Source organism: Epinephelus lanceolatus, chromosome 3 (genome assembly GCF_041903045.1).
Source record: "Epinephelus lanceolatus isolate andai-2023 chromosome 3, ASM4190304v1, whole genome shotgun sequence".
NCBI lineage: Eukaryota > Metazoa > Chordata > Actinopteri > Perciformes > Serranidae > Epinephelus > Epinephelus lanceolatus.
In genome coordinates this window covers 1778529-1790150 of record NC_135736.1, presented here as the reverse complement: position 1 = coordinate 1790150, position 11622 = coordinate 1778529, and the positions used below count along the sequence as shown (strand labels likewise).

Sequence of the window (11622 nt, the reverse complement as noted above, 5' to 3'; positions counted from 1 at the left end):
ACATCTTAAAACCTGGATTGCAAACAAAAGCTTCTCAACCAATTATTAAATATATTTTAGTTGCCGTATTCAATACCTTTTTCCCTGTGTTTTTCCACTTTATTGTACATCACTTTTTTAATGGATTGAAATGGTATGCTTTCTTTATCTGTATAGTTTTAAGGAGTAAATATCAATGTCTGGTGTACATTTCATGAGAATAGCTGCTTTGGAAATATGTTTAATGTTAAAAATGTTCACGCGTTGAATACTAATTTCCCCCATGGCATTTAAGGCTTATATGCACCAGCTTTTTATTGTTTGTCTGCTTATTTCATCTATCTTTGTGAGAACCCATTTCAGCTTAATACCTTGAAAATAAGGACATTTTAGGAAAGTGAGGGTATTTTGTCCACTTGTCACCTTTGGACAGACCTTCAAAGGCCTGTTTGAGGGGTCAGACTGGGTTATGAAGCTCTAGCAAAAGTTGAGTCGGAAGACTGTTCTTTTGCATGCTAGGTCTTCAAAATATTTCACATAACATCCACCATTCACTCCTTGCATGCATGCTCACACATTTCTATCTGTCAATATCCGGGGCTGTCAATTGAGACATTAACTATTATGTCAGCTGATCATAGTCAACCAATAGCACAGCGACACACCTTCTTTGTTAGCCTATCATCTTACTGCTGCTTGGTTTAAATATAAAATACATATTAAATATTCGCTTTCTGCTCGTAGTTCTTTCATGCTGCAGTCGTGTGCACCCTCCACCTCCCCATCACTGCTGAGTCTTCACAGATTCATCAGCCTCATCATACCTCAGTCTCAGAGTCATCAGCCACCACCAGTGTCTGGACTCCATGGGGGATTTATCTTATCTCGATTGCAAATCTCCCTCGGCAGTCCAAGCACCGAAGACTTTCGGTCAGTTCATATTCATCACATCATCTGATAATCTGTATACCTCTGTATTAAACAATCGTCTTTATTTTATTCACCTGGTCTCTCCTGATTTACTTAAGGTTCAGGTTAGAATTAGGTTTAGAAACAGGAGGTTCTGGAGACACTGCAGACCCTGCAGTCAGGGAAGGCCCCGAGCCCTGATGGCCTTAGCTGTGAATTCTATAAAGAATTTAAGTCAGAATTTATGGACCCTTTTCTGGAGATGCTAAATGATGCCTTTGTTAACGGATCCTTACCTAGGTCCCTCACTGAAGCTAATATCAGTCTCATACTTAAAAAGGGGAAGCCAGCTGATGAATGCCCATTGTATCGTCCTATTAGCCTCCTAAATGTCAATTTTAAGATACTTTCCAAAATACTAGCACGACGCCTTGAGAAAGCTCTTCCCTCCATTATTAATGTCGATCGGACAGGATTTGTTGTTGGTAGAAACTCTTGTAATAACATGAGAAGGCTGTTAAATGTAATCCAACTATCACATCACCAGAAACTGGCCAGCATGGTGATAGGTCTAGACGCAGAAAAGGCCTTCGAGAGAGTCGAATGGCCTTTTCTGTTTTCTGTTCTTGACACTTTCGGGCTAGGAGACACGTTCTGCAGTTGGGTTAAACTATTATATAACAGACCACTAGCAGCTGTTTGGATTAATGGGCAGACCTCTTCTTACTTTTCCCTGGGCTGGGGGACCAGACAGGCAGGGGTGTATGGCAAGCCGTTTTAACATTTAATCGCTAAGTTTGACTATCCAGAATTACCATTATAGATATCTATAACGTCATTTTGACTAGTAGTAATGTCATTGTGACTAGTATGAATTTTAATTTAAGATATCTATAACGTCATTTTGACTAGTCAAAACTGAATTACAGATATCTATGACGTCATTCTGACTAGTCAAAACTGAATTACAGATATCTGTAACGTCATTCTGACTAGTCAAAACTACAGTTACAGATATCTGTAATTCAGTTTTGACTAGGCAAAATCTAATTACAGATATCAGTAATGATGTCACTCAATGGTCAACTCGTCACACATCGTAAATGACAATTGTAGATATCTGTAATTCAGTTTTGACTAGTCAAAATAATAGTTGGAGATATCTCAAACGTCAACACGTGACGTTCCTCATGCGAGGCTTGCCATAGGCTTCCCATTTTTAAACCAGATTTTAAGACTTAGAGGCAATGGCGGTTGCAGTTGTGGACAAGATAGATAGTTAGAAAATGCCATGAAATTGAAAGAGCTTATCATCAAGGGATTTGTGGCGAACGAGAGCTTCATTCACTTGACAGTTATAATAATATAAATTTACAGCGTATTGCAAATGTTTTGTCTCCACACACGCTTGAGGAGCTACGACGAAGTCTGGATGGTGTCAGAACACGGATCTCGCATGCTGGAGTAGCAGCAGAATATGTCGGGTTTTCGGCCCATTGCATTAATTCAGGTGGGTTTATTTTACTTACAAACATTATACTTACAAACATATGTAACATTTAATGTTAATGAGAAGGAATTGCTTAAACTGTGCGTGTGTGTGTGTGAGAGAGAGAGAGAGAGAGGGAGAGACTTGGTTCAAGTTAAAACGGTAGCTATTTTTCTGTGAAATAACCTCGATTGAATCTCATTTGTCATGAACACTATTTTTTCCTTGGTTTCAGGACGGCGAGGACGACCAGCCATTCATGTCACCAGGGACCAAATTGACTTCCTCATGAAGCAAGGCAACACAGTGAAACGAATAGCCAAAATTTTGGGATGCTCCTCATCATTTCTTTACAAGAGGACAAAATTGCTTGGGATACCAGTGAGGAGAAGATTTTCTGTGATAGAAGAACTTGAACGTCACGTAAGACGACTTCAAGGCCTGTATCCAAACTCTGGATATGAGGTAGGCCTAATTGATGGTTTATTGTATTTCACAGTTTTATTGCTCCAAAATATTAATTTGTATTCTTTTAGTAATTAAGATTACTACATTTTCAGATGATGAGAGGCTTGCTACGTGCAGATGGATTGCTGCTTCCATGACGAAGGGTGCGTGAGATGTTGGCCCACATAAACCCAGCAGCTGCTGCTCGGAGGTGGAGCAGCACTGTGGCAAGACAGGTGTATCATGAACCTTACCCCAATAGCCTGTGGCATATAGATGGGGACATGCACCTCATAAGGTGAATTCATCATGAAATTGATATTTAACCATTATCTGTGACCTCTATACTGTAATGATGTAGTCACAGCTATGGGTCAGGTAGTCAACATTTGGCCATGCAGCACACATTAAAAGATTATATGGGAAAGCAATCAGCTGATAAATATAAAGCAGACTATCTCTTCCTTAATGTTATTTCATTCATTCTCAAGAAAACCAACAAACAAATATTCAATTCCAGTATAGGTTATAAAAGATAATATTTAGAATTCTTGCGTGTGAATTTGGAGAGAGCTGCCATTCTTGGTAGGACAAACACACACAATTCTACTCATTTGGAATGGCAGCACTGTTTTATAATTGTGATAATTTGGGGAAAGGGGACAACACAAAAGCAGAGTGTTCTCACTTTCTCTCACAGGCTGCCTAAATGATGGCTTTTTAAAAACATTTGCAGCATAAAAACTATCTATCCACAATGAATACATAAACATCACAGAAACAGGCTATTATTAAAGCTGTAGTGTAAACATGTACAATCCTGATAGCCTGTTTCATTTGAGTCTTACTAATGAAAGCTGCAACTCAAATATTTCTTGCTATGTCATTAAAAATTACATTTGACATTTAACACTGTATTGTCGTAACACCTTCTAACCATTTCATTGGTTTTTTTTGTGTTGTTATTAATTTCTTGATAATTCTGTTTCTCACTGTAATAGTTACTTGTTTATGAACCACAAGCATTTGTTTTGTCTTTGTATTCACCATTTTAGATGGGGCTTTGCAGTTCATGGTGCCATAGATGGACACTCTCGGCTGATCACTTATCTGAACTGCAACACAAACAACCGTGCCACCACTGTACTGTCTCAGTTTCTTAAAGCCACATGCCATTATGGACTACCCTCTAGAGTACAATCGGATTATGGTGGTGAGAACCTGCAGGTGGCTTTATTCATGAACCTTGTGCAGGGCATCGAGCGCCGGAGTTTCATCACTGGGGAATCAATCCACAACCAGAGAATTGAGCGTCTTTGGAGGGATGTGTTTTTGCATGTGTTGCAGTCTTTTTACAGTACATTCTACTCTCTTGAAGATTCACATCTTCTGGATCCCAGTAATGACATTCACAAACTTTCACTCAGCATGGTTTTTCTTCCTGAGATTCAAAAAAGTCTGGAGCGCTTTAGGGAGGCCTGGAACAACCATGCTTTGCGCACGGAAAACAACCGAACACCATCTCAAATATGGACGGAAGGCATGCTCTCAAATATGGCAAGAGACAGTGCAGCGACCAACAATGTGTTCGGGGAAAATCCCTACAGCCCACACCATTTGGAGGCAGTTCTGGCACAGCATAGAATTGACTCTTTACCTGCTACTGATGATGATGATCTTCCAGCTGTAATTGTAGAGCAGTCTCGAATCAATCTCAGTCAGCAGCAACAGGAGTCAATCTCTCATGCCATTGATCACATTTCTGATTTGAAGATGAAGTACCTGACATGCTGTGCAGAAATTGCAAATGTTATGGCAACCTAAGACTTTTAACCCGTTTTTCAAATGGGGATGCCATATGACATGTCTGATGTCCTCTATGACAGTAAACTGAATATCTTTGGTTTGTGGACAAAACAAGACATTTGAGGACACCATCTTGAGCTTTGAGAAACATCATTTTTCAACATTTTATAGAACAAATGCAATGGTCTAGGTCACATATGTCAAACTCAAGGCCCACAGGCCGAATACGGGTCGCCACGTCATTTTATGTGGCCCCCAGAGCCTATGTAAGATGTATATGATTGTCTTAAAATAAAAGTCTATGCTGCTTTAAAGCATACATTGACCATAAAGTTATTATTTTGAGTTAATTACATACAATATACTACTTTTTATGTGTAGCGGTGTATTCAGTTTGTTTACAGGTGTATGTGTTCCATGGAGCCAAATGTTTCAAACCATCTCTCATTAGTTGGATGCAGGGTTCAAAATTAACACCCCCCAAGCGCCAAAAGTGGGTCAGTGGGCTTACTTACCTTGAGTATCAAGAGATAACTGCTGATCTTTCTCATGGTCCTCAAAGATGTTTGACTGGTGGATGGCCCTCATCAGCAGCCTTAGGTACTCTCTTGTTGGGCCACCTTTGTCAACTGCCCCTTCACCATTGCCATCTTCATCCACAAACACAACGTCCAATTTTGCTTCAGGGTTGAAGTTCCTACGTTTGAATGCTCGCAGGCTACACAGCAAGACATTATTCCTGCACACATTTATTTGGTTGCTGGTTGGACAGAAGCTTTCATCAACTTTGCTGACCAGTTTTGTCAATATGTTTTGAAGATCAGTCCTACAACCAAAAAAGTTAATGCATTTTATTCATATGCCAAATGTACCACATTTTAAAACAGTTCTAATTTTTGGGCTCACATGATTAAATGCAACAGGACATAAACATCACACTGACTATATAGTATATTTACTTTGGGTTAGAGTGAGTCCTTTGTGTGATATAGATTAAGAGAAATGTACACAGACAAACAAAACAAAATAAAGGCAGGCAGGGTTAATGAGAAGAAACATACTCATCCACAGGTCCTCCCAGTTGATGTTGTGATACAGGTGACAGATTTTGTGAAACTGACTCCTCTTGTTCATCAACAATAATGACTACATCCTGGGCAGATGGAGGAGTGAGTGGTTCATCATCAAGCATTTGGATGTCTGTTGTGTATGAGAACAGGTTGAGTGGTGGTTGAGTGGAGGGCACAGACAGTGGTGGCTGGGTGGAGAACAGAGTGAGTGGTGGTTGAGTGGAGGGCACAGACAGAGGTGGCTGGGTGGAGAACAGAGTGAGTGGTGGTTGAGTGGAGGGCACAGACAGTGGTGGCTGGGTGGAGAACAGAGTGAGTGGTGGTTGGGTGGAGGAAACACACAGCGAAGGCTGGGTGGAGGAAACAGACAGCGAAGGCTGGGTGGAAGGCACAGACTGCAGAGGCTGGGTGGAGGGCACAGACAGCAGTGGCTGACCAGGAGATGCATGATGTGGGACAAAAGCTCCATTATTTTCCTGACGTGAGATAATTTCCTTATTTGAAGACAAACATGCACAATAGATGAGCTCGCATGAACCAAACACAGATTCCATTGAGACAGGACGTAAGATATGCAACATACATTTACCTGTACATCCTGATTTGAAAGCCAAAGTACATATAGAGTTGAGGATGCTTTTAGGTCATGATCCATTATTGACCCAGAGGAATTGCTCTCAATTGATCTTGATGATGTGGCTTCCTGCACCTTAAAGATTTCACTGGCCATTTCATGTTGACCAACAAAGTCAAACAAAACCTAATAAAAAAATGAGGCACAGTGTTATACCAGTCAGGTGTTACAACCGCCCGAACCACTGAGAAGACCCTTAATATTTTGTGAAGCTGAACACCCCACCTGAATTGTCTCAGACAAGCAGAATTTCCTCATGTTGACATATCCATTGGGATATTTAAATTTTAATGACACCCCATCTGAGGGTTCCTCACATGCAGCCATTCGCTGACGTCTTGCTTGAATAGCCTGAAATGTGATTCCTCTCATTAGAAAACAGTTGATAACTAAAACAAGCTAACACTACAAAGACAAACCTTTTGACGTCTTTCTTCAAAGGCCTGATAAGCCCGTTTCTTCATCTCCTGTTAAAAAAAAAGAACATATAAAAAACAAGTGTTTATGCTTGTAGTGACCCTTTGCCTATCAAAAAAAGGCCACCACCACGGTTGCTGTTAGACTATTTTAAGACGCGTGCATAACAAAAGACAAATGTCCATTAGTTTCAATGGTAACTGGATTTATTACTTGCAATCCGCTGTGTAGTCCATTTTTACTAACATAAACAAAATAACAAACCAAAAATCAGACTTTTCCTCTTCCACATTGCCTTGAGCACGGTCAAAAAACTTTTTGCTTCCACACAGCAACAGCTGTGTGAAGTTGCACCTTGATTAAATCACTTCCCCTCACTGCCTAATTGTCAGCACACCTACTCCCCCAAGTGGCGAGAGTTTTACCAAAAACAAACATGACATATTTCACAAAAATGTCTCTCACAATGCTTTTTGTATGAGCATGTAAAACATAAACAAAAACACTTTGAGAATATTACCTTTTCCTGGTCCTCCAACAAGGTTTCATTATATTCTTGGTCTTGCTGGGCACGTATTGCTTGCCATTCTTGAAGAGCCTAAATCATCCAAAATGATGTTCCTCATAAATCACCATAAAATAGTACAGACACACATTACATTACTAAAATAAAAAGAAAAGAAAAGAAAAGAAAAGAAAAAAATAATAATAAAATTCTAAGATATAAATTGACAGAATGATTGACCTGATCTGAAACTACATTTTGAGCTTGGGTACTCTCAGCCACAAGGATGGTCCCATCTTGTACCGGAGCAGTTGAGAGTGGTGGGAATGAATTCTGGGATATGGCAGAGGATGTAGGTGTCACCTGGCGGTACACAGAAAACAAATTATGTCTGCTTCAGGAAGAGAAATAAAAACATACAGCAGTAACATCTTTCAAAATAATCTCTCTTGGATGCTCGATTTATAATGCTATTTATCTTAGTGGTAAAGTATTGTATGCCCTTTTCCAATATCCCCAACTTAACTCAAAATTTATATTTGCCACTTAACACTGCATATAACTAAAATACTTGGATCATAATCAGTTTTACCTGATCTGAAACTACATTTTCTTCAGCCATTTGTGAGGTCTCATCTACTGCTGGAGCTGTGGAGAGTGGTGGGGATGAATTCTGGGACCTGGCAGAGGGTGGTGATGTTAACTGAGGGTAGACAGGGAGATTTTTAACTTCACCTAAAAACATTACAGAGAACACTTCTATGACACATGATATAAATCCCTGTGTATATAATTCCATACCTGCAATATGGCAGCCTGTGGTAGAATGTAAACTCTGCTTTTGCCAACTGCTTGTTTGAGCTCCCTCATGGAACTGACTTGTAATTTCTGGATCTTGCGTCCTTTGTCCATCCTTGCCAATTCAAAGCCTACCAAATTTAAACTGATAAGAGGGTAGCTTTGGCAAACAAAGTTGTTCAATTCAGATAAACTCCAGTTTAACTCAATCTTTGACCTTGTTTGTCCAGCCTCTGTGGATTCATGCACAGGTTGTCCTAAAAATGGAAATGCATACATCAGTGTCATGTTTCTAGTGGCAAAGTCGTACATTCATAGCTGGTACTGTATATGCAAGATCTCTCCAAACTGCCCAGATGCCTTGAATGTTTGAGAAGCCAGTTTCAAAGAAAATAAGTTTGACAATAAAAAGGATCCAAACTGTCATATTTTCAGCTATAATCATAAATATAATCATCAACCTAAGCCTGTTCACAGTATATGACTACCATTAACCTAAGAGAATTTGTTTGTAGTAATTCTACAGCTTTAAAATTAAGCTCACCTTACACTCCTAGGTCCTACTCCTAGGTGTGACATGGAAAATTATACGAAAATACAGAGAGAGAGAGAGAGTAAAACAGCTCTTCAATATTTTAAACGCTAATGCTAAATGTATCCAACAAAGTCAAACATTTTCCTATATAGAGCCACTAAGCAGCCAAAGGGACCACTTTCAGGCTCAGATTAATGTAATAGTCAGAGCAGCTCATTACATGGTTTTCTTTACAAGAAACAGATAAACCTCGCCCATTGTCTTTGTGTCATATTTTAGAGGGATTGAAAGCAAATAACACTCAATTTGTATGCACTTAAATCTCAGACTTACCTAATCCAAGTTTGGAGAGTTCAGCAAGTTCTGAACTGGGGGGTAGAACCTCAATATCTGGCCCTAATAGGAGGAAAAGGTTTGTCTGCCAAAAAGGGTTTGCCCTGCGTCCACTAGATCCCCCTGAAATCAGATACACAACTGTGTCAACAGACAGACCTAGCTAAAACATTTCCACCAATAACTAACCAGAAGGGGACAGAACACAGAATAATTGCACATTACTTGAGTAACTTTACAGTTACTCATCCACTTTACAGTTACTCATCCAAAAATTAGTTTGAGTAAAAGCTGGCAACTCTGTTACTGAGAATCACGAGAATTTCGGAGCTACGCAGAGCGTCCTGTAACCATAGTAACTCTATACTACTGCCAGAAGAGTCGCTGATTGAGCTCAATCTAAGGGGAATAGTAACGGAAGAAGGAACGCCACGCATTCACAATAAAAAATGAAACAACACATTTTCAGAAAAGCACCCCAACAACAGCAATAGGGCAAGGATGAAACTAAATGAATTCAGATGAATTTTTCTTTAACGAAAATGAACTAGTCAATTCTGTCTGTTACATACTAACGTTACTTGTCACACATCCATGGGAGTAAATTACAATATAATACATAACTTAAAGCCTAATATAATCCATATTTCCCACTTTCCTCCAGACCATCTGAATGAATCGCTGCTTTGTGTACCTGCCTGTCCATGCTCAGTCGGTGTCCTCGTTTCGTGTCGTGACATTATCACTTATAAATTAGTTTTTCAGAAATGGACGTGTGGCATGAGAACGTGTGAAAAGTGTAAATTGTGTGACTATAGAGCCAACTTTTAGCCAACATAGTGCTAACCCACAGTGGCAGCCTTAAAACTACCTGTTGCGACTTACCCTGAATTTGTTGTAGTTGACGGCGAAATAGTCGTCTTGTTATAGACAGTAAACCATCTCTCGCTGATAGCTCCTGTCGTGCACGGGCTGCAGCGTTAAAAACTCTGTCAAAAACAAGAGTTTCTGCCTCCTCTAGCTGCTCCGACATGGTGGTATGGCTTGATGAGAAAATCGCTGCCGCTTTCCACTTGCCGTAGCAGCGGCGTATTGGCGCGCAGCGCTGATTCTGACATAATTACAGATATCTGTGATGTCATTTTGCCTAGTCAAAACTCTAATTCAAGATATCTCTAATTATGTTTTGACTAGGCAGAATGGGCGTTAAAGATATCTGTAATTTCAGATATCTCTAATCTAAATTGACTTCAAGATATCAATAACTTGATAATAGATATCTACAATTACATTATGACTATCTATAATTCCAGTTTGAGATATCTACAACGCCATTTTGACTAGTCATAATTCAGTTGCGGATATCTACAACGTCATTATGACTAGTCAAAATGACGTTGTAGATATCTACAACGTCATTTTGACTAGTCATAATTCAGTTGCGGATATCTACAACGTCATTTTGACTAGTCATAATTCAGTTGCGGATATTTATAACGTCATTTTGACTAGTCATAATTCAGTTACAGATATCTACAACGTCATTTTGACTATCTGAAACCCAATTCAAGATATCTAGAAAGGACCATGTAGATATCTTCAATTGATGATAATTAAAGATATCTTGAACTTGAATTATGACTAGTCAAAATTAAATTGTAGATATCTCAAACTGGAATTACAGATATCCACAATTCAGTTGCAGATATCCACAATAACAATTGTAGATATCCGCAACTACATTGTAGATATCTATAATGACAAACCCCATACACATGAATGGCAAAAATAATAATAATAATACCAATTTAGTGAATTCTCAGGGTACAAAATTAATTTTTCAAAATCTGAGGTTATGCCTCTGGGCAACCCGTGTCGCCCTACTTCATCTCCATTTAAATGGTCACCTCAAGGTTTTACTTACCTCAATTACCCTGTCGCTAGACGCACTGTACAAGGCTAATTTTGAACCTCTCCTAAAACACATTAAAGATGACTTAGATAGGTGGGTATCTCTACCATTGTCTATGCTGGGGAGGGTCGCCTTGCTCAAAATGAATATTTTGCTGAGACTCATTTATCATTTTCAGATGGTCCCTATCTTACTTAATAATAAAACTATTAGGAGGGTTAACAGTTGTTTCAGCACATTCATTTGGAACAAAAAGAAACCACGACTGAAGATAGCTAAGCTACAGATGTCTGTGGAGAAGGGCGGCTTAGCTGTCCCTAATGTTAGATTTTATCAGCTGGCTGCACAGCTTCATTACATAGCCGATTTGATTAATGATGACTCGGAATCGGTGTGGCTAGATCTAGAAACACTTAACGCAGGTCGCCCCTTACCAAGTCTGTTATTTGCCCTAGACTTAAAGAAAATTAAGAGGGTTACAGTTAATAATGTCATAATTACAACAAGTCTGCAAGCCTAGCAAGCAATAAGAAAGCTGGAAGGTCATACAAATACATTGTCTCCTCTAGCTCCCGTATACTGTAACATTGATTTTGCCCCAGCTTGCCCAGATGGTGGGTTTAACATCTGGAGAGATAGAGGGATTTTAACACTGGGGCATTTATTTCATAAAGGAGTGATGCTCCCATTCACAGAAATCGAAAAGAAGTATGACCTACCCCCCAATAACTGCTTCAGATTTGTCCAAATTCGTAGCTTTATCCAGGATCAAAGCAGCCATGTCTTTG

At 39.4% G+C, this 11622-nt stretch overlaps 3 long non-coding RNA genes across 3 annotated transcripts; 1 reads left to right on the top strand and 2 right to left on the bottom strand.

Moving 5' to 3' along the window:
- The first annotated feature begins 2257 nt into the window (after positions 1 to 2257).
- LOC117251686 (uncharacterized) lies at positions 2258 to 5124 on the top strand. The gene is made up of 4 exons (XR_013488384.1): positions 2258 to 2398; positions 2613 to 2842; positions 2938 to 3122; positions 3880 to 5124. It is a non-coding gene; the product is annotated as an uncharacterized LOC117251686 (long non-coding RNA).
- Positions 5125 to 5186: 62 nt separating this feature from the next.
- LOC144459405 (uncharacterized) lies at positions 5187 to 7278 on the bottom strand. The gene is made up of 3 exons (XR_013488383.1): positions 6560 to 7278; positions 5692 to 6460; positions 5187 to 5456 (listed from the first exon to the last, which is right to left on the bottom strand). It is a non-coding gene; the product is annotated as an uncharacterized LOC144459405 (long non-coding RNA).
- Positions 7279 to 7420: 142 nt separating this feature from the next.
- On the bottom strand, positions 7421 to 9047 carry LOC144459402 (uncharacterized). Its single transcript, XR_013488382.1, has 4 exons — positions 8923 to 9047; positions 8058 to 8311; positions 7849 to 7959; positions 7421 to 7619 (listed from the first exon to the last, which is right to left on the bottom strand). It is a non-coding gene; the product is annotated as an uncharacterized LOC144459402 (long non-coding RNA).
- Positions 9048 to 11622: the final 2575 nt, after the last annotated feature.